Source organism: Schistocerca gregaria, chromosome 2, assembly GCF_023897955.1.
Source record: "Schistocerca gregaria isolate iqSchGreg1 chromosome 2, iqSchGreg1.2, whole genome shotgun sequence".
NCBI lineage: Eukaryota > Metazoa > Arthropoda > Insecta > Orthoptera > Acrididae > Schistocerca > Schistocerca gregaria.
In genome coordinates, this window is record NC_064921.1 from 690,590,185 (window position 1) to 690,611,449 (window position 21,265).

Sequence of the window (21,265 nt, forward strand, 5' to 3'; positions counted from 1 at the left end):
GGTGCACAATCCTGTTGAAAAACAACAGTATCCATAATCCCATCAGATATCAACTGGGGCTCCAAAAACTGTTCCAACACATATAGGTATGTGGTTCCAGTAACCGTTCTTCTGCGAAGAAGGGCCCGTACACTGTTGACCTCGTTATCCCTAACAACACATTCACTTTTGCTGTGTCCTGTTGACACTCTTGCAGCACACTTGGTTATTCGTCTGCCCAGATCCTGCAGTTGTGTCTGTTCACATGTCCAAAGGTATGAAATGTAGCTTCACCACTGAACAAGACTTTTGCATCAAATTATTTTCCACAGCTTGTAGCTAGTCATGACACATAGCTTTTCTGGCAGCGTAGTCCTCCTCTCCAAGCTTATGTAAGACCTGGATTTGCTACGCACGTTTGTGCAGCTTGTAACGAAGAACTCTCCGTACAGTGGTTTGAGGAATATCAAGCTCCCTACTAAGTCTCCTGGGAGATGCGGAAGGGCTACGTGTGATCGCACCCTGCACACTTTGCACGGTGTCTGGCGTTATGGCCGGCCTCCCTGGACGTTCTTCATCTGCAACACTACCAGTAAGCTGCAGTTTATTGACGAGGATCTTGATAGCAAGCCTGGTGGGGCCTGTTTCGCAGAATCGACGGGCGAAGCCTGCCCGCACCTGTTCGTACGTCATTCCACGAAGACTAGCAGAAACAACAGCGTTTCGTTCTTCTTTGGTTAGCGTTCTGTTGTAGTACCAGCAAGAAACAAATATTCCGCTACTATATCACTGAAATGTACAGTGATATGTACACTATATCACTGAAATGAATAGTGGCCACAGACTCACCCTGTACGTAGAAGGAAATAATATACACTGCTGCAAAAGAAACTAATACAGTCATTTAGAAGTTTACAATTAACTTAAAATATATTGTTGTAACAGTACCTACGGAATATATGAAATGATACATTTATAGATCAATAGTACAAGCAGTTCTGAGGTACCAGGTGTTGACTCTTGTTGAAACACCCATATTTGTACGTTATGTAGCCTCCACGGTGGACAATGCAGGCGCTGACTCTGGCACCTAGACGATTGTGCAGATGGCGAATATTGTCCTCGGGTACGTTATGCCACGCCTCCTGGCTCTATTCACTTAGTTCCGTAAGAGTTGTTGGGTTTCGAGGTTTCTTGTCCCATCATATTCCACACGTGCTCGATTGGGGAAAAGTCTGGAAATTGTGCTGGCCAGAGAATTTGCTGGACGTCTTGCAGAGCACGTTGGGTTTCACTGGCAGTTTTTGGGCATGCGTTATCCTGTTAGAACAACTCATCACCTTCCAGTTGCAAGAACGGCGCCGGCTGCAGTGGCCGAGCGGTACTAGGTGCTTCACTCTGGAACCGCGCGACCGCGACGGTCGCAGGTTCGAATCCTGCCTCGGGCATGGATGTGTGTGATGTCCTTAGGTTAGTTAGGTTTAAGTAGTTCTAAGTCGAGGGGACTGATGACCTCAGATGTTAAGTCCCATAGTGCTCAGAGTCATTTGAACCAAGAACGGCAAGAGAACGGGTGTAACAACGTTTGTACCTACCAAGCGGTGCTTAGTGTCCCCTCAAGTGATGGAGAGTCGTAGCTCAACGCACCTCAGACCATAAGGCCAGGGTTGGGGCCAGCGTGTCTCGGACAATTGCACTCTGTGAGACAGCGCGCACCAGGTGTAAGTCGTACACGCAGTCCACCATCATTTGCACGCAGCCGGAATCGGATTTCATCGCTGATGACCATGGAACTTCATTCCGAGTTTCCAAGTGACCCTCTGACGGCACGAGTCGAGCCATGTACTCCGATGCTGTGGCGTGAGCGCCTCACGGACGACGGGCAAGAGGTGTACATACCTGAAATCCCACTGCTAATAATTGGTTCGCAACATACGTGTCGACACGTCTGGGCTCACAAGCCCTCTTATCTGTGCTGTAGTAGCTGTAACAACTGCCATTACTGGCCTTACATTACCACAATCCTGCCGGTAATTTGCGCTGTTTGGACGTCCAGAACCTAGTCTATGGGTATGGGAATGTTCTCGTGAACACTGGTACAATCATCGCTGCACAACTGACGATGTGCATCCAGATCGTATGGCAATTCTCTGAAAGGGCCACCCTACCAGTCGGTAGGCTAGTAACTGATCCCTTTCAGATTCGCTCAGTTCGCTGCAAGTAGCAGGAGTGCGCCTCCGTGGCATGGTTGCCTGCTTGCTTCCCAAGTTGCACCACACTGAGTCCTCTGGTTGTGAACATTCGCTATTAAATGGTAGACGCAAATGGCGCACTGGTAGCTATGCCACTGCGCTGCTTTTGGGGGACAACAGTGAAACTGTTGTCAGTACATGTACTATCCTCGAGGTCGCATATGCCGTCATCAGATAAAAATCGACGTCATCTTTCCAGCTGCACTATTTTGTCCTGTCAGTGTTTTTGTAGATTCTTCTAGGAGCTTTAAAGTACTTGAGGACGAGGGACTTGTTCATCTGGATCACAAAAGCCTTGATGGGATAGGTACAGCTTTTGGGCGATATGGCTTCCGATGCTGGAAGAACTCTGTGAGCATATTTTTAAATCTAGCTCTGCTGAATTATTATAAAGTCAGTCTAAAAAAAATGGTTCAAAAGGCTCTGAGCACTATGAGACTTAACATCTATGGTCATCAGAACCCCTAGAACTTAGAACTACTTAAACTTAACTAACCTAAGGACATCGCACAACACCCAGTAAGTCAGTCTCCACTTGAGAAAATATATACTCAAGTTGTAGTCACCAGTACAGAATAAATTATCTTAGCCAAGAATTTGCAATATACTTGAGCCATGGAGGCTTTAATTTTGGCGACACGACACTCCGCTGGCGCCGCTAACTACTTTGGTTGCCGATATCGATCTGATCATATGTCGCGAGCAAGGGCCTTTGGTCGAGGCGTATGTTGTTGGTTTGGCGGCTCCTAGTATTGTCAGTTGGCTGGAGGGCACGTGGCATGTTGTTGCTTTTGGGAGGCTCCACCCGTCTGGTTGGCCTCGAGAAGCCGCGAGTGGTTAAATCCGTTGGAGGCAAGCTTTGCTGGCTTACATAAGGATTTGTAATGGCGAGTTGCAGGAAGACAGTTGACGTCGCGTGGAATCTGGTGGGTAAGTTACTGGCCTACTCTATAAACTTAAATTTTATGGCACCTCGAAGAACGCTTATACGAACTGGAGGCAATAACGCCCCGGCTTGGAATACTGGAAATCACAGCTCCTTCACATCTGAGTGAAGTCGAGTGTTGCTTTCTTGTTTTTTGGGTACTTGTTATTGCAAGGCCACGTCTGTGTTAATGTGAAATTGGACCTGTTATATTAATGCGCGTCTGAGTGATTGTGTGTATCATCATCAGTCAGTATAAATTATCGCAGTTGTTCCAGGCCATATTCCATGCAAGTGTACCAGTATTCTCTGCTATATATTGAATCAATGGAATTAAATTTGTAACATAATCTGTGTCAGAGGCAAAGCACTCTTTGTAGAAGACTATGTGTTAATAATTGCATCAGTGGGTGCTGATATTCCGTGTTCTAACTTACAAGTAATTTTAAGGAGTGTTACGCTTGTAACTTGTATGTGTAGTCGCTTTCGCGATAAAGTGAGATTTACTACATCTTTGGCATTCTCGTCTCTGGCCTTATTTGTCCAGATTATTGTTCCCTTCTGGCGCGTATTGGCAAGGTTGCTTGGCAGTGGACGACGCGTTCCTATTATCTGGGCCCGGAGCAGGACGTGTTTGCTTCCTCCTGCAGCGGCGCTTCTGTCGTTGCATGGCATCTGGGTTGACCGGCAATCTGGTGCCTCTACCAGCCGCGTTGTGGGGGCTCAAGTTTAGTAAAGTTGATTGTTTAGTTGTACCCACATGCAACTCAAAGAACGGTTTCTAAACGTTTGGAAGAGCACAAGGGAAACTGTAGAAGAGGAGAAACGGAACGATCAGCTGTTGCGGAGCATGCTTTCCAGCCAGGGAACCACAATATTCGTTTCGAGGAGACGCAAGTACTAGCGGCCACAAGCGGATACTACGAAAGGCTCTACAGGGAGGCAATCGAAATCGCTAAACACCCAAATAATTTCAACCGAAAGGAGGAGGGCGTGAAATTAAACGGTATATGGATGTCGGCGTTACAGAAGATGTGTACCACCCGTCCACTACTGGGTGATGGCAACGGCGATCGACGGCGACGGACAGCGGCCAATTGCACTGACGTTTTCAATACACGTGACGTCACACCGCGGCGCGGGAGCTCGCGGAGACGGAATTTAGCGGCAGTCAGTAGCGAGCCAGTGGGTGTGTTGGACCTTCTATCGACCTACGGACGCCCTTGAAGATGTCTCCCGCAGTCGGAGACGAAACGTTGAAAATTGAGAGAAAATTCATCAACCGACCACGGCATAACAGCCCGGACAAGTATAATGGACAGTATTACAGCAATTTAATATACTAAGGGATGACATAAATAGCAAGTGCAGGGAAGTTAAAGCAAAATGATAATCCAGAAAAAAACGTTAAAAAAAACTCAGCACATAGAAAAATTAACACAACCTTCTGTGAAATTAAAAGTAAGAGCACCAAGATTAGGAGAGCAAGAAGAACTTTACTGTTAAACACTAAGGAAACAATGAATATGTAGAAAGACTGCACTGAAGGCTTCTACAAGAGGAAGCCACTGTCATTAGACAGTGGTAGGGGAAGAAATGTAAGTTGATACGGGAGGCATAGGGGAGCGGGGATCCAGTATTAGCATCAGAGCGTAACAGCGCTTTGGAAGTTTAATTGAAGTGATTCTTCAATCTCCAGGCGTATTTTATGATGAAATAAATCTCGGGTGAACAGCCTGGTATGAGTGTGCATAGGCCACAATATTTCGGCAATCGACCACGTTACCATCATCAGGTGCGCTGATGTACTGACAGGCGTTTTTTTTTTTTTCAGAGGTGGAGCCCCTCCACGCCTACACCGGCATGATGACCAACACAAAAGGTCTACTGCCATCTCTGCATAAGGGTTAGTATTCACTAAAGTGAGGTGTCGCAGGATGTGGGTACTGCGATGTTTGCGTACGTCTGGTTAAGATTAACCATTAATACGCGCTCATCTGGAGATAGATTGGTCGAAATCTGACGAAGGGTAGCGGTTTTAAGGGCAGAGGAAAAAAAGTGCCAAGGCAAGAGCCAAGGGAAAAAAACCTCTGCGATAGTTAGGTCGGGTGGTAAGAGCAATAGCGTTTGTCTTGCTGCCTGCGATAGGTTGTGCAAGGATAGGCTTTGTTAGTAGTGGGTATCATGCTTGTCGATACCTTGGCGTTGTGCGTTGTGCTGCTCTGCGGCTGGCGCTGGGTGCTGGTACGGAGTCCTCGTTCAGCGTCAGCAACCTGCAACAGTTAGGTTTGTTATCGATCTTGTGTCCGATAGGTCATATACCGGAAGCACAGTGTGAGGGAATGTTGGCAGCTTGTTTGTGCGCCTGTGGGCGAGCTCGTCGGTGTCCCTGCTGTCGCCTGTTGGTCGGCTCTAATAGCAGCTGGTAGTTGCCAGTCAGTGTTGCTGATATGCAGGGGCTTACCGACGTTTGTCGCTGTTTGCTTATGTTAGTTTACCATAGGTAAACTCGCGTAGCTGCGGCTACCTCAAGGAGTTTCGCCGCACCAGCCCGCCGCACCACGCCCTGAGCCGGTGTGTGGTGCCACGACGGCTGGCAGCCCCGCCCCCCCTCCCCCCCCCCCCCTCCCCCGCTCAGGCGATGGGTGCGAGCCGCGCTGATCCGAAGTCGCCACTCACAACGCCATGGCCGTCTTCCAAGCCGCCTTTGCGGCCGAACGGGCCGCTCTTAAGGAAGAGCTCGTCGCAGTCCATCGTCAGCTCCAGCAGCTGCGTGAGGAGCTGCGAGTTCTCAACAAGTAGAAGGTTGCCGCGCCCGCTTCCCCTGCGGAGCGCCCGGTAGGGGTGGACTCCGCCACGCAGACGGACTTACCGTCGGAAACGGACGCGGCCACTCAAACGGACGTCGCCCCGGAACCTGTAGCAATACAGGAAACCGGGGAGAGGCCCATGGACGTGGCACCGTCCTCCCCTACTTCAACTCCCGACGGTTAGGTAAAACAGCAGGGGAAACAAGTAGAGGCTGGGAAACTACGTACTGACGTATTCCCCTTCCCGGACAGCACCAGCATGCCGGAGGTGTTAAAGAAGATAGCCACCATGTTGCGGGATGGGCGTACAACGCGCATCGCACCCGCACAGGCCCTACGAGCTACGTGGCGGACATCGGGCGTTTATGCTCGAGTTCGTTCCAAAGAAAGAGCTCCATATCATCAACGCGAACCCCATCTTCACGCCGTGTGACTGGGGCTACATCCTGGAGGACGCAGTCGTGCGGCTCAGGAAGGAGGTTCACGACGGTGAGAGGAAACTGTAAGCAGGCCTGCAGAGAGCAATGCACAATGTCTCGCGCGAGACAAACAAGACTCAAAACCCCAAAGCCCACCACTAGCATACCTGCGTGCTAGTAACCAGGACCAACAACCGGACCACGAGAGGACACACCGAAAAGCCAGACAACATCATTTCATCGCCAGGGATAGGAGGAAAGGCTGGAATAAGTCAAAACTCCTGTACCTCGGGCCGAGGCCAAGGTCCGTTTGTAGGGCGGTAGCGAGCGTCACCGCCGGTCAGTACATCAGCACACCTGATGATGGCAACGTGGTAGATTGTCGAAATATTGTGGCCTATGCACACTCATACCAGGCTGTTCACTCGCGATTTATTTCGTCAGTTTAATACAAGTTTGCAACACTCGCGGTCAAATAAGGCAGTAAGGATAGAGAACATTTCTTTCGAATTTTTAATGTTATTGGAGGAAGTTGCAATCAAAGGATTTTTCAAGTTGTCTGTGAAATTATGAGTCTAGCCACATACCATCAGAGGTTCTAAAAAAAGATCATCCATAGAAGCCAGAAGATAGAGTGGGCAGAAAACTGCGAAAATTGTAGTACACTCTGCTTAACAGCTGATGCATCAAAGTTGTTGACAAGGACCATGTACGGAAGACTGGAGAAGAAAACTGAAGACATGTTAGATGGGGACCAGTCTGAAACGGGAATCGTCAAATCGCCAGAGAGACAGTTTTGACGTTGCGTCGTCTACTGGAAACAAGACTCAAGACAAATCAAGACACTTTCATAGGATTTGTTGACCTTTAAAAAGTGGCCGACATTGTACAAAGGAGGAAAATGTTCGAAATTTCCGTAAAAATAGGTATAATTTATAGCAAAAGACTAGTAATATATAATAGGAACATAAAAATAGAAATGAGTATTACGCAAGGAAAAACAAGATCGAGGCTTTCTTTTTAAAATGGGTGTAAGGCAGCGGTGCAGTTTGTAGCCACTGCTGTTCAGTTTACACATTGATGAATCTATAACAGAAATAAAAAATTTGAGAGTGGGATTAAAAGTCGTGAAAGTCTATCAGTGTTAATGATGCGTTGCTGATATTGCTATCTTCAATTGACACGAGAAGCTGTTACAGGGCATGTTGAATGGAATGAACAGTGTAACAAGTACATAATACTGGCTGAGAGTAAAAGTGAAAGTAATGATCAGTAGCACAAATGTGATGAGTTATAAATTTAGCATCAAAATTAGAGACAAAGAAGTGAAGATATTCTGTTAGCCTGGAAGCAAAATAATAGATGACGGACGACGCAAGGAGGACATAAAAAGCAGACTAGCACAACCAAAGAGTGTACTCCTTGACAAAAGTAGTCTGCTGGTATCAAACAAAGGTCTTAATTTGAGGAAGGAGTTTCTCAGAAGCTACGTTTGCAACGTAGAAGTGAACGGAAGTGAATTGTGAGAAAACCGGAACAGAAGAGATTCAAAGCGTTTCAGATGTGTTGGTGTAGAAGGATGTTGCAAATTAGGTGAACCGATATGATACCAAATTAGGATGTTCTCAGACAATCGGCAAGGAAGTGACATATGAAGGAAACTGACATGAAAATGGTGCAAGGCGATAGGACATGTGTTAAAACGTCAGGGAATAACATCCGCTGTGTTGGAGTGAGTTGTAGAGGGCAAAAGCTGTTAAAGCAGGTCACAGACTGAATTACACCCAACAGATAATTGGGAACGCAGGGTGTTGTAGGTAGGTTGGAAGGCATGCCTGACTGCGTCAAACCAGGCAGAAAACTCATGCTCCCTCCAAAAAAACATGAAAATCTGTGGAGAGATCAGGCAGTCTCTCGACTGCCTTTGGATTGTTAATATGGTAATCTGTTAACAACTTTATTAGTGTTACACCATGTTAGAAGGCAAGTCAGATTAAAGTGTAACTTACAGCACGAAGCTCAACAATACATGGCCTGAAGAGTAATGAGACTCCATGGGTGTCCGAGCGTTGTCTGTGGTCGTGACAGCAGCCTTAAGTAGCAAGAAAAGAAGGAAGGGAAGACGGTAGTGGATCCTCGAAATAAAGATTTAATAGGGACGATACGCTAGGTAAGTGGTAAATAGTAGGACAAGCAATTAGACTGCGCCACCTGGCTCAGTGGGGCCCACGTGGAATGCTGGACTCCCAACGAACTTGTGACGTCACACTAGTCGGCTTGTCCGCCACAAATGGCGAACGCTCGGCTCCGTGCAGGGTCTACGGGAAATCGATATGTAACTGAAAAGGTACACACTGAAGGTCTTAACTTTGGCGCGTATCGAGAAGTTGCACGCATTTAAACGTGCACGCAAGGATCATTAAACTCGTCTGGAATAGTTATTCACTCCCCACCGGAGACAGCTACCGGCACCCGAAAGACTTGCAGTGTCACGTGCTCTGACGTACGCGCCACGGCGTGTCTTTCCGTGGGCCTCTGCCTCAGTGTGTGACATAATCGCATGCACTGTGTAACGCAGAGATGAGAGCAGCATTAAACCGCATTTTTCCCAGTAAATTTTTGTTTAAATAAGTTATTAAATTGGTTTTTTCAATTTATTGCACCAAGACGATCCACTCTGTTTCGAAGTGTCGGGCCTTTTTTTCCATATTTATTTTTATTTTAACGAAACTATGCGTGTACAGTAAAAAGCATAAACATTGAAGGTATGCACCTGATTTTAACACATGTAAAAATCTACTTACGATTATTGTTTTTTGCATAGAGAATAATAAATCCTCTTGCTTTTCTTATCTGTGAATTAGTTCTCAACTTTTAAATCATCTCAAGGTTTTTCATTTGAGTTAAACGGACTTACTCGTATGTAAAAGTCTTCCAGTTCAAAAGGTCTTTCCTACTGTCACATTTTCGTGCGACTTAATACTGATTACATAAGTTACCAATATTTATATTTTTCTGAAACGCATTCAAGCGCGAACAATATGGTGAGCTTATATACGAAGATAGGAATAACATCTCCCTTGTTCCTCATATAATCGACCAAATATTTACTAAGTTTTTATACTGTACTGAGTAACTATGACAGTGAAATAGAGACATATATTCGTGAATATCTCATGAAAATAACTTCTCCATGTTGCAGGCAGTTCCCGCAATGGACCTAAATTAGTCCCTTTGTAACATATAAATGAACTAATTGACAACACAACACAACAGTAGTAATGTAATGGCTACTACATTACTGTAAGGCCTATACAGTGTTATTATCATTATTATTATTGTTACTAATATTACTGGTAGCGGCAAGACACAAAGCTTTGGCAGCCCAAGACTTCCAATTTCTGCTAGTTAGGAAATAAGGAGTCCAGAAATGAAGTGATTCGCAGACAGTAATGTAATGCGCGCATTTTTAACTTGATTTATTTTAAATGAGGACACAGAGTGTAGTTGCAGCAAGTGTCAGCTGGGAATGGTGTGGTACAGGAAAAGCATGTATTATGACAAGTACCTACTCTCTGTTAGCTTTCTTTTCTGAGAATGAATTGTAGGTAGCACTTCCGATGCACTGAGAATTGCTTCATCTTTCTATAGAAACGGTCGTTGGAAATAAGTGGTACCAGTTGATTCATTAGTTAGTGGTTTTATAAACCACCTATTAAAGCTAAATATCATTTATCTTTCGTAATTTTAAAGTTTAGTTTCTCACTAATGCTCGTGCTAGTGGTGGGAAGGAGGGTGCATACTAGTTAATATCTGTTTAGACTCAGCGGTAATGGCCCCAGAATCGTTCGGAACTAATGCGTATAAAGGATTTCGTGATGGTGCGAACAAAGATTTACACATCTCCTGAGAGGATCTCGTTCATATCTCGCTTTGGTTTGGTGTGTTGTACAGTAATCGGGACATAGTGTGACTAGTCGTTGAGGTAATTGAAATGGTGAAATGTCCATAGCTCTGACGTTATTAGCCACCAAATTTGTACATATGAATAATCGGCAATAATGTACGAACGACAACGTCCTGATACCTGAACTTACCACCAGTATTCAACTGCTGAATCTCCTGGGTGTGATTTTAAGGATTATGTACGGTTTGCTTGGTTGTTGTATCGTATATATATATATATATATATATATATATATATATATATATATATATATATATATATATACGATCAGGACAAACTCTTGCATGGACCCCATCTAGCGTCTCGTGGTCTCCCGCTGGGCGCGATACTGAGTCCCTTACTACATTCCCTGTATTTTGCCGACTTAGAGACTTTGTTCAGCCCCGTTTTCAAAATTCGTCAGTATTCGGATGACGTGTGTATATATGCTCACTCGTCGTGATTTTGTGTGACACGTCTATGGCCTACCGACGCATGTGAAATGCTAGCCACATGAGAGTTCAAAAATGGGGTCATTTTCTCACCTGACAAATCACTTATTATATTCACGAGGAAACGGCGTAATAGTTGGTTGGTTGGTTGTTTCGGGTTTAAGGGATCATACAGCAAGGTCATCAGTCCCTTGTTTCAAATGTGGTCCATTCCGCTAGTGTGACATCTCGGGAAAGTCAGAACAATAAAAGGGAAAAGGCTAAACACGTAAATGGGCAGTCATGTTGTCAATGGTAAAAACAAAAATGAGGGAAGTCAGCAAGAGAACGAACCAAACGCTATGCTGAAGCAGCATAGGCAAGACCACCTGTGACTTAAAAGGTGCAACCGCTAGAATGTAGAAGTACGTATGGGAAAAGGAGACTCACCAATCCTTAAAAAAAGGGTAAAAACAGAGTAAAAGGGGAAGAAAAGAGGATCTTGGTCAGGGAGGCGAGTCGGGAATCTCCAAACATGGCTTACAGTGGGAGATACCCAAACTCTCACCGCCCTGCCCCAACACCAGAGAGAGATTAAAAACCTTAAAACTGAGAATAAAAACCACTTTCCCGGAGGGAACCGAGAACCAGGTCGACCATCCGGGAATCGTCAGCCAACATCAAATGTAAAGTGTGGGGGAGTCTGTACTTAGCACGGAGAGCCAAAAGAAGGGGGCATTCAACCAAAATGTGGGCTAATGACTGGAAGGCTCCACAACCACAAAGTGGGGGTGGCTCATCACGAAAAAGAAAACCATGGGTCAGCCTGGAATGGCCAATGTGGAGATGACACAGTGTGGTCGAGTCCATGCGGGAGAGGCGAAAGGAAGAACGCCATGGGCCTGGTGTCACTTTAATCGCACGAAGTTTATTAGACAGGTGAGTAGCCTCCCAAGAGTTGGCCCATGACTGTGCGAAGTGGGATTTGATGTGAAGCCGTAAATCCTCTGCAGGAGGGGTTACAGAAAATGGGGGGTAAGTGACTGCTCCCCCAGCCAAACGATCAGCGAGCTCATTACCTGGGATACCCACATGGCCAGGGACCCAAAGGAAGTCAATGGAACAAGCAGCACGGTGAATATCAGCGAGATGGTCATGGAAGGCAGAGACCAAGGTATGGCTCGAAAAACACTGGTCAATAGCAAGAAGACCACTCATTGAGTCCGTACATAACAAAATGCGGTTGTGTTGGACTGTTTAATAAAGGTAAGGGCCTGGGAAATTGCCATCAATTCCGCAGTAAACACCCCACATGTAGGTGGCAGCAGATGATTTTCCGTTCCAACAGAGGACGTGAAGGCATACTCCTCATGATCAGCAGATTTAGAGCCATCAGTGTAAAAAGCAACAGCATCCCGAAACTCCCATAAAATTTCGTGGAAAAAGGAACGGAACACCATCGGGGGGATGGAATCTTTCGGACTTCGGCGGAGATCCATCCGAATTCGAGACCGAGGAACTAACCAAGGGGCTTAAGGACAGGAAAATCAGAGCAAAGAGACGCAAGGCGGAGCCCAACCGGTAAACCCGGCCGAGAGCGGGAATCGGGTGGGCGACGTCCATGGTCACGGAACAGTATAGAATAGGAAGGATGAGTGGGAGAGGAATGGATAGCGAGTATATCAGACACCAGAAGCTGGGACCGCCGAACAGAAAGGCGGGGGATCCCAGCTCCAACCAGGAGACTATTAACAGGGCTAGTAGGGAAGGCACTGGTGGCCAAACGGATGCAACGATGGTGGACTGGATCCAGCACGTGCAGTGTGGAAGGAGCAGCTGAACCATAAACTTGACAACCATAGTCCAAGCCAGATAGAACTAGAGCACGATAAAGACGGAGAAGGAGGGAACGGTCCGCACCCCAAGAGGAGTGGGCAAGTGGGAAGTTTACGGAAACATCCTACCTTCGGAAGTCTGATATAGGGCAGCCAAGTGAGCTTGTTGTCAGAAAGAAGACCCAGGAAACGAAACTGTGGGACTACAGGCAATCAGTGTGCATCGAGATAGAGCTCTGGATGAGGGTAGATCGTAGTACGGTAACAGATGTGGACCACCCGCAATTTTAGAAGAGAGAATTGAAACCCATGGGAGAGGGTCCATGCAGAGGCACGCCGTATAGCTCCCTAGAGCTGCCGCTCTGCAGATGCCATCGAAGAGGAACTAACCCAAATGCAGAAATCATCCACATACAGGCCAAGGGCGACCAAAGGACCGACAGGGGCCACAGGTCCATCGATAGCAATAAGGAAAAGAAGGACACTCAAGACAGAACCCTATGGGATGCCTATCTCCTGGGTCCGTGGAGAACTAAAAACAGTACCAACTCGAACCCTGAATGACCGATGGAGCAGGAACTGGTTGATAAAGATCGGGAGTGGGCCCCGAAGACCCCACTGATGAAGGGCAAGTAAGATGTGATGGGTCCAGGCCATGTCATAGGCCTTGCGAAAGTCAAAATACACTGCAACCAAATGGCAGCGCTGGGAAAAAGCCTGCCGAACTGCGGATTCCAAGCGAAGTAAATGATCGATTGGAGACCGTCCGTCTCGAAAGCCACACTGGTAAGGGGACAATTGATCCCGAGATTCGAGGACCCAATTGAGCCGACCGGCTACCATCTGTTCAAGTAACTTACAACCAACATTGGTCAGACTTAATGGCCGATAGCTGTCAACAGATAGGGGGTTCTTACCAGGCTTAAGGACAGGAACCACGATGCTATCCCTCCACTGATAAGGGAAGTCACCCTGGAGCCAGATACGGTTAAACACCCTTAGAAGATGTCGCCGTTGTGGACCACTGAGATGCTGAAGCAGTTGGTTATGAATGGAAGCAGGGCCAGGGGCCATATCATGAGAAGAAGACAGAGCACAAAGAAATTCCAATTCAGTAAAAGGTTAGTTGTAAGATTCTGACTGACAAGGGGTAAAACATAAGGTGGAAGCTTCAGACCGCTGTTTCTGGTGAAGGAAAGCAGCCAGATAGGAGGCTGATGCTGATGCCACTGCAAAATGGGTCGCAAGATGTTCTGCAAGAACTAATGGGTCCGTACAAAGGCCATCTGGAAGGTGAAGGCCTGGGAGGGTGAACTGCCGATGGCAACCTTGGAGAGAGCGAAGTGTAGCCCACACCCGTGACAGAGGGACAGTAGAACACAGGAAAGAAACAAATCGTTCCCAACATATCCGCTTGCTCTGTTTGATTAAATAACGGGTTTTAGGGCGGAGGCGTTTAAAGGTAGTAAGGCTGGCTACGGATGGGTGCCTCTTAAAGTGTTGCAAAGCTCGACGGCGATCACAGATGGCAATGGCAATGACTGTACTCCACCACAGGACTTGCCGGTGACGAAATGGTCCAGATGAGCGCGTGACAGCAAGGCTAGCAGCGCGAACAATCGCGTCAGACACGTCACGAAGGACGTCATCAATACAACCCGACAAAGAGGAGGAAAACACGACCTGTGCAGTGTATAGAGGCCAATAGGTGTGTTGGAAAGACCAACGAGGTAACCTGTCAATCAGGGAGCGGGAAGGGAAATAGAGAATCAACGGGAAATGGTCACTATCACAAAGGTCGTCGTGTGGCGACCAGTGTAATGAAGGGAGGAGAGAGGGAGAAGAAAGATCAATGGCAGAAAAGGTACCATAACTGGCACTGAAATGAGTAGGGGAGCCATCATTAAGAAGGCACAAGTCGCGGTCTGCAATAAACTGGTCTATGAGAAGACCTCGTCTAGATGGAAAGGTATTGCCCCACAAGGGATGATGAGCATTAAAATCCCCAAGGAGGAGGAGGGGAGGAGAAAGTTGCTGAAGAAGGGCAGTTAAGGCAGCAGGTGTAAGAGTCCTGTCATGAGGGAGATAAAGATTGGAAACCGTGACCTCAGAGTCCAGGTGGACCCCAACAGCAACCGCTTTCAATGTAGTTTGAAGAGGAATCCACATGCTAGCAATGTCTGTACGGACCAAAGTACAAACGCCACCAGAAGCCCACAGGGGTCCGACCCGATTTTGACAGAAAACATGGAACCCACAGAGGGTCGGTGAGTGAGCATCAGTAAAATGCGATTCCTGTAGAACCACACAATCTGCAGAGTACGACGTAAGAACGGATTTCAATTCCGGAAGGTGACGACAGTATCCATTACAATTCCATTGGAGAAAACAGAACGAAGACTTAAATGGGGGCTGAACACACTAAAGCCAGTCATACCGCCGGGTCCCCACCTGTCACCGACAAGGAGGGGGCGACATCCATGAACGACACGTCAGGATCCGGTTGTGAAGTCGGGGATGGGACGTCTGGTGACACCAGAGGCTCTTTGTCCCGGGACTTATGTTTCTTCTTCTTTTCAGGCTGAGATCAATGAGGGCTGTGTGGCATAAAGGAGCCAGCTGCAGCAAGATCGGGAACAAAAGGAGACTGGGCGACCTGGGGGCCTACAGACCGCGGCTCTCGGTCGTCGCGTGGTAGCAGACCTTTGGCCTGGAAGGAGCCGGGAAGGGCCAATACCATAGGGGCGCCCTTGACCGACAGACGCCGAAGGAGTGGGACACTTCTCCGGCTGGGGAGGGGGAGCAGCGCCCAGAGAAAAAGATGTGGGAGCCGCAGGGGAGGGGAGGAGGAGAGGGGTCCAGGATGGGGTAAGGAAGCGGGAGGAAGGGGTGAAGATGTAACCAAAGTGTAACTTGATGTCATGGATACAGGGTGAAGACGTGTATACGTCTTACAGGCCTCTGTGTAGGTTAAACGATCGAGGGACTTATACTACTGTATCTTCTTTTCCTTCTTATATACTGGGCAATCTGCTGAACGTGAAGAATGACTGCCATGACAATTTACACACAGGAGGGGGAACACAGGGACTCCCCTCATGGAGTGGACGTTCACAGCCACCACAGAGAGGGGCCTGTGAACAGCGGGAAGACGTGTCAAAAACGCAAGCACTTAAAACACCTCATAGGAGGTGGGATGTACGGCACCATATCACATCGATAAACCATAATCTTAACTTTCTCAGGGAGGGTATCCCCTTCAAAGGCCTGGATAAAGGCACCAGTATCAATTTCGATTGTCCTTAGGACTCTTCTGAACACGCCGAACAAAGTGAACACCCCACCGTCCGAGATAGTCCCGTAGTTCCTCATCAGTTCGAAGGATGAGGTCCCTGTGAAAAATCACACCTTGAACCATATTTAGAGACTGGTGGGGGGTAATGCACACAGGAATTGTGCCAAGATGGATACAGGCACGAAGGGCCACAGATTGGGCAGCTGAAGCAGTTTTGATCAGCAACAAACCCGACCGCATCTTGCTCAGGGAGTCCACTTCACCAAACTTGTCTTCAATGTGTTCCACGAAGAATAACGGTTTGGTATAGGTGAAAGTATCCCCATCAGTCCTGGTGCAAACTAGATAATGGGGGAAAGGTTTCGCCCCTAGCCTACGGGCCTGACCCTATTGCCAGGGGGTAGCCATGGAAGGGAAGGCCGAAGAGGCAAGAGAAGCAGCACTCGAATCAGTTCCACACAGAGATAGCCGCAGAAGAACGGCCAGAGTTCTGGACCCGTATGCATTTCATTTGCATAGCGTCCGATCAGGGGCTCTCCTCACGGGCGCCACCCAGCCACATAAAGGGCTGTTGTGCACGGCTGTCACTGCCGGGAGTTCTGATGCTCCAGGATGACGAGCAACCACTCCAAGGCATGCATGAGGAGGTCACAGCTCAGGTATCAGAAGTGTGATCCCTGTGTCTTCAGGGGGCTCAACCAAAAGGGTACATAGCGACCCCACCACATGGGCTGGCTACCGTGCTGGCTATGCACCATAGCATCAGACAACAACATGAAAGAAAAGGTGGAATGTACTACGAGGGCACACTTCGGAGACGCTAGGTAAGGTGCTCTTCCCCAAATGGCTCACACTACGGAAGAGAAATGTAGTATTGGAGGTCAAACCCCAGAGGGGGACCAGGGAGTGCCAAAAGGAGGAGGTGATTACGCAACAAAGCCAAATTGTAAAACCAACAGAACCAGACGGATAGCGAGGGCCAACATAAGCAAGGACACCAAGAGAGGGAGAGCAGAGGGCGAGGGGAAGGAGCAAGGAGGGGAAAGGAGGGGAAGGGGAAGGAAGAGCAGCCCTGGAGAGAAGGCTGCAATAGCTCTGGGCCCCGTGCTCGCCACGCACGTATCCACAGAAGAGTTGTGGACCCCCTGGGGGGAAACGGCGTAATAACTTCTCATCCGAACTTCGTCTTGGCCTGTCCACATTTACCATTCGGATACATGCTAAGTTTCTTGGCGTCTACTTCGACAGGAAACTCACGTGGACGCGACGTATTGCGTACCTCATCAACAAGGTGGATAACACTGTGAATATCTCGCGTATGATTTCTCAAGTGTAAAGGGGAGCGTAACTGATTACGCTCTTTGTATAAGGTTCTGATCCGATCTGACTTACATTATGATAGCATTGTCTACTGCACTGAAGCGCAATCAACTTTGTCAAGCACGTTACCGTCCACTATAGAGTGATTCGTCTTGTTGCCAGAGCCATGAAATCAACTCCCACCAACGCCCTGCTAGTGGAAGCACCCGTCCATCTACCAGACGGCAGATGTTGTCTGATATTTTTCTCCTCAGTCGATCTTCGATACCTGATTGTGCCTCTCTTAAGGCGGTGGTTCGATTCTGGAGACTCACACAAGTGCCTAATGGACGACGAATGACCAGAACTCCTTTGCTAGTTCGCAGCTGCGAGAAATGGCGCCATCTTTTTCCACTCGTTCTACAGGACACAAAACTCCCCTGTTTTCGTTTTGTCTGTTCTTCACTCCAGCCCCAGTGGCGTACCTGCCGACCGATTGCCGAAAGGAGACCACCATCACTCGCGACCTGGACCATTTTCTCAAAATGGTCGCACTACGCTCACATCTATATGGACGGACCTGAATCTAAGACGTGTATGGGATACGCCTTCTTTTGCCCTTATAAGGCGCTTATCAAATGTTTGATCTTCCACCCTAATTTTATATCTACACGGCGGAGCTACTGACCATCAGGGAAGCTATTCAATCTGGTACCTGGACATTCAAGTTCATCCTGATAACTAACTCTCAAAGTGTGCTGCAGAAATTGCAACATCCGGCGTTTGAAAAATGGACCAACAGGTATGTTCTGGACGTCTTGGTGGTCATAAGAGACTTTCAGACCTGGGGCGTTGGCGTGTAATTACTCTGGATTAAAGAACGTCAAGGCATTCGTCATAATGAAACTGTTGACTGCCTTGCCAAGAGTAGCATTACAGAAGTCATGTTATGTCCAACGTCGATCCCTTACACGGATCTCACATCGACGATACGGATGCTTGCTTATCATGCATGGAACTGAATGGCATGTCTCTCAGCACTCTGAGGGCGGCTACCTGGCGGCCATACAACCAAATATCTCTTCTCAACCATGGCTCGCCTCGGTGCAGCTTCGTAGACATCATGTGGCTTCTATCATTCGCGTGAGGCTGGGACGCGGGTGATCCTCCGCGCACCTGTATCGGTTGAAGATTATCACATCTGGACACTGCAACACAACCGCAGTAGCAGATCGTAACCACACCATATTGGCATGTTCCATGTACACGACTGCACAATCTGACTCGTACAAGAAACTGATTGCAGAAGGTTATCCCCTCGCTACCAGTGTTCCTGTTTCACTCCACCGTTTTGATAAATATAACTTGCTCACATACTATTTGAAAGCCACCGACATCCAAATTTAATTTATGAGTTGCCGAGGTCTTCATCTGCGAATGGCATCAGCCCGGTTCGTAATTAGGTGCGTAATTTTGTTTACATTTTCATTGCTGCTCGCTTGTGAATTTTTTGTTACTGTCCTATTGACACTATTGTACATACCGTTGATTGTATTGTGTTTGTCATTTTGGGTTTTTCTTTTACTTTAAGTGCGTCTATCTGTATGCTATAATTCTCACATTGATATTTGATGTAGTTTGGAATTCTTTTCTTCAATTATTGTTGTAGTTATTGTTTGATGTACGGTGTTTGACCTTTAATGTTTTGTCTTTTCCTGAAGAGTACATGTATGTATGTCATAATATTGCTGTGTAGTGTTGTTCGTAATTCTGCTGCAGTGTCATTGTCATCACTGCCGCCGGCTCTGTGGTGTTTGTCTAATTGCGCATTTATTTTACTTAAGAGTGTGCTTATATGAAAACTTCGTAATTTTATGCTATTCTGCTTTTTTGCGATTATGTTTCTTTGGCACTTCGTAACCGTTGTTGGCTCTACGGTCTTTTTAATCCAAAGGCAAAATAAAGAAATAAAAAAATACATGGCCTTTATACATAACTAACTGAGTACACAGCTTTAGCTGGGTATGTATTTATTCCATTTCTATTAGTCCAACTCCTCCTTCGTTCTATTTCTGTCCACCTCCTTCTCCCCCCTCTGTCTGTGTCCACCTCGTCCATCCCCCCTCCTCTCTGCCCATCCCATCCTCCCCCTCCCTCAGTCTGTCTCTTCCTCCACCCCTCTTTGTCCATCTCATTCTTTTCTTTCTCTGTCCATCTCCTCGCCCCATTTCATCCTTTCCCATTTCTCTGTCCATTTTCCCCTAACTTTCTCCCTGTCCATTTCATCCTCCATATTTGTGTTTCCTCTCTCTGTATCAGCCTCCCCCATTCTCTCTCCACATTTTCACCCTCGCCCCAATAGGAGGTTTCTGGTTGTTACTCCCACAGTATTTATTTGCCGATAGTAAGTAACACGTGTACCAAGTTTTTATGAAAGGCGTTTAGGAGGAGCTTTTTACCCGCAACTTTGCTGGCATACTTATATATCACATAAATTTCACACACTTTAAAAATATTTCACCGACACATTTATTTCCCCCATATCCTTAGGAGTCCGCATCTCGTGGTCTTACGGTAGCGTTCTTGCTTCCCGCGCACGGTATCCTGGGTTCGATTCCCGGCGGGGTCAGGGATTTTCCCTGCCTCGAAATGACTGGATGTTGTTGTGTCGTCTTCATCATCATCATTCATCCCCATTATGGTCGGAGGAAGGCAATGCCAAACTACCTCCGCTAGGACCTTGTCTAGTCGGCGGTGCGGGTTTCCCGCATTGATCCCTACGCTCCTCGGAGTATGGTACATCATCATCATATCCTTAAGGAATTTCGCCCTACTGTTTCTTTGTCAGGCAGCACAATGTTTATGACATCATAGCTCCTAAACTAGGTATCGTAAAATAATTTTGCGTGTACATCCAGTGTTATATGTGGATGCTTCGAATAGAGTTAGTAGTAAACAAGAAATAAATGAAACGTCGTGTATGATGCGGCGGTTTTTCACGCATCTCAGTGTTTATGATATCAAATCTCCTGAACACAGTGTCGTACAGTGATATATGTTTGGAGGTACATTCTGTGGTGTATGTGAATTCAGCCTGCAAAAGGTACTGGAAATGGAGTTATTAGTAAAGAAGTAATAAATTAAAAGGTCATGTCTGAAGCGGCAGTTTTACTACATGAATACCGAAAATGTAGTAGGTAATAAACTTCTTCCTTTCATCATTCTTTGAGGGATTGTCAGCGAGAAAAACTGTCGTTAGTCTTTGAAATTATACCTAAATTCTGTTGCAGGTCAATAGTGCTCTTACTCACTAATACTGACCGTCTGCGCGTTGTGAGCTACGTTTCTCTTTCACCCCTATCCCTATCCCTTTGAGGGGTTGGTTGTTTACAGACGGGAGATGATATGTGTACCAAGTTTAGTTGAAATCGATCCAGTGGTGTAGAAGGATATGTGGGACATGTATACAAACATGCACTTTTTTGATATATAGCATATGGATACCAGGCCTAAAAGCGTGACATTATACATCAACCTAAAAACTGCAAACACCAGCAAGACGAAGGAAACACCAAAACACACTAGTTTTCGCCTTGCCAGGAATTTAGATCCGGCATTATAAAGGCTACGCGAGCGCGTGGATTTATAGCCTGAGCTGCAGAATGCAGGACTGCATCGCTGTGTCGGAGGAATCCGCTGCTACAGCGTAACCTCTGGTGAAAGGGGGACGGGATGATCATCTCACGACACCGGTGCCTTCGCAACACGTTCTTTGCTACCTTGAGCAATTTAAAGCTATGATTACGGTACCGCAGAAGCCAGAGACTTGAAGTTTACCAGCAGATAGATATTCTGAACGTTAGCGTCCTATGTCTCGCTACACATAGGAATACAGTAAAGCAGCCTTTCTCAAAGTGGACCCCTGGGGGTCCACGGGGTCTAGCCAGGGGGTCCGCGACACCTAAGTATTGAAATGCATTGTAATAAAATGGAACTCTCAGCTGTTATGCAAGAAGTTTTTCTTCAGTTACTAAAAAGAAAGCTATCAGAAATTGAAACCACGTTTGTAAATTT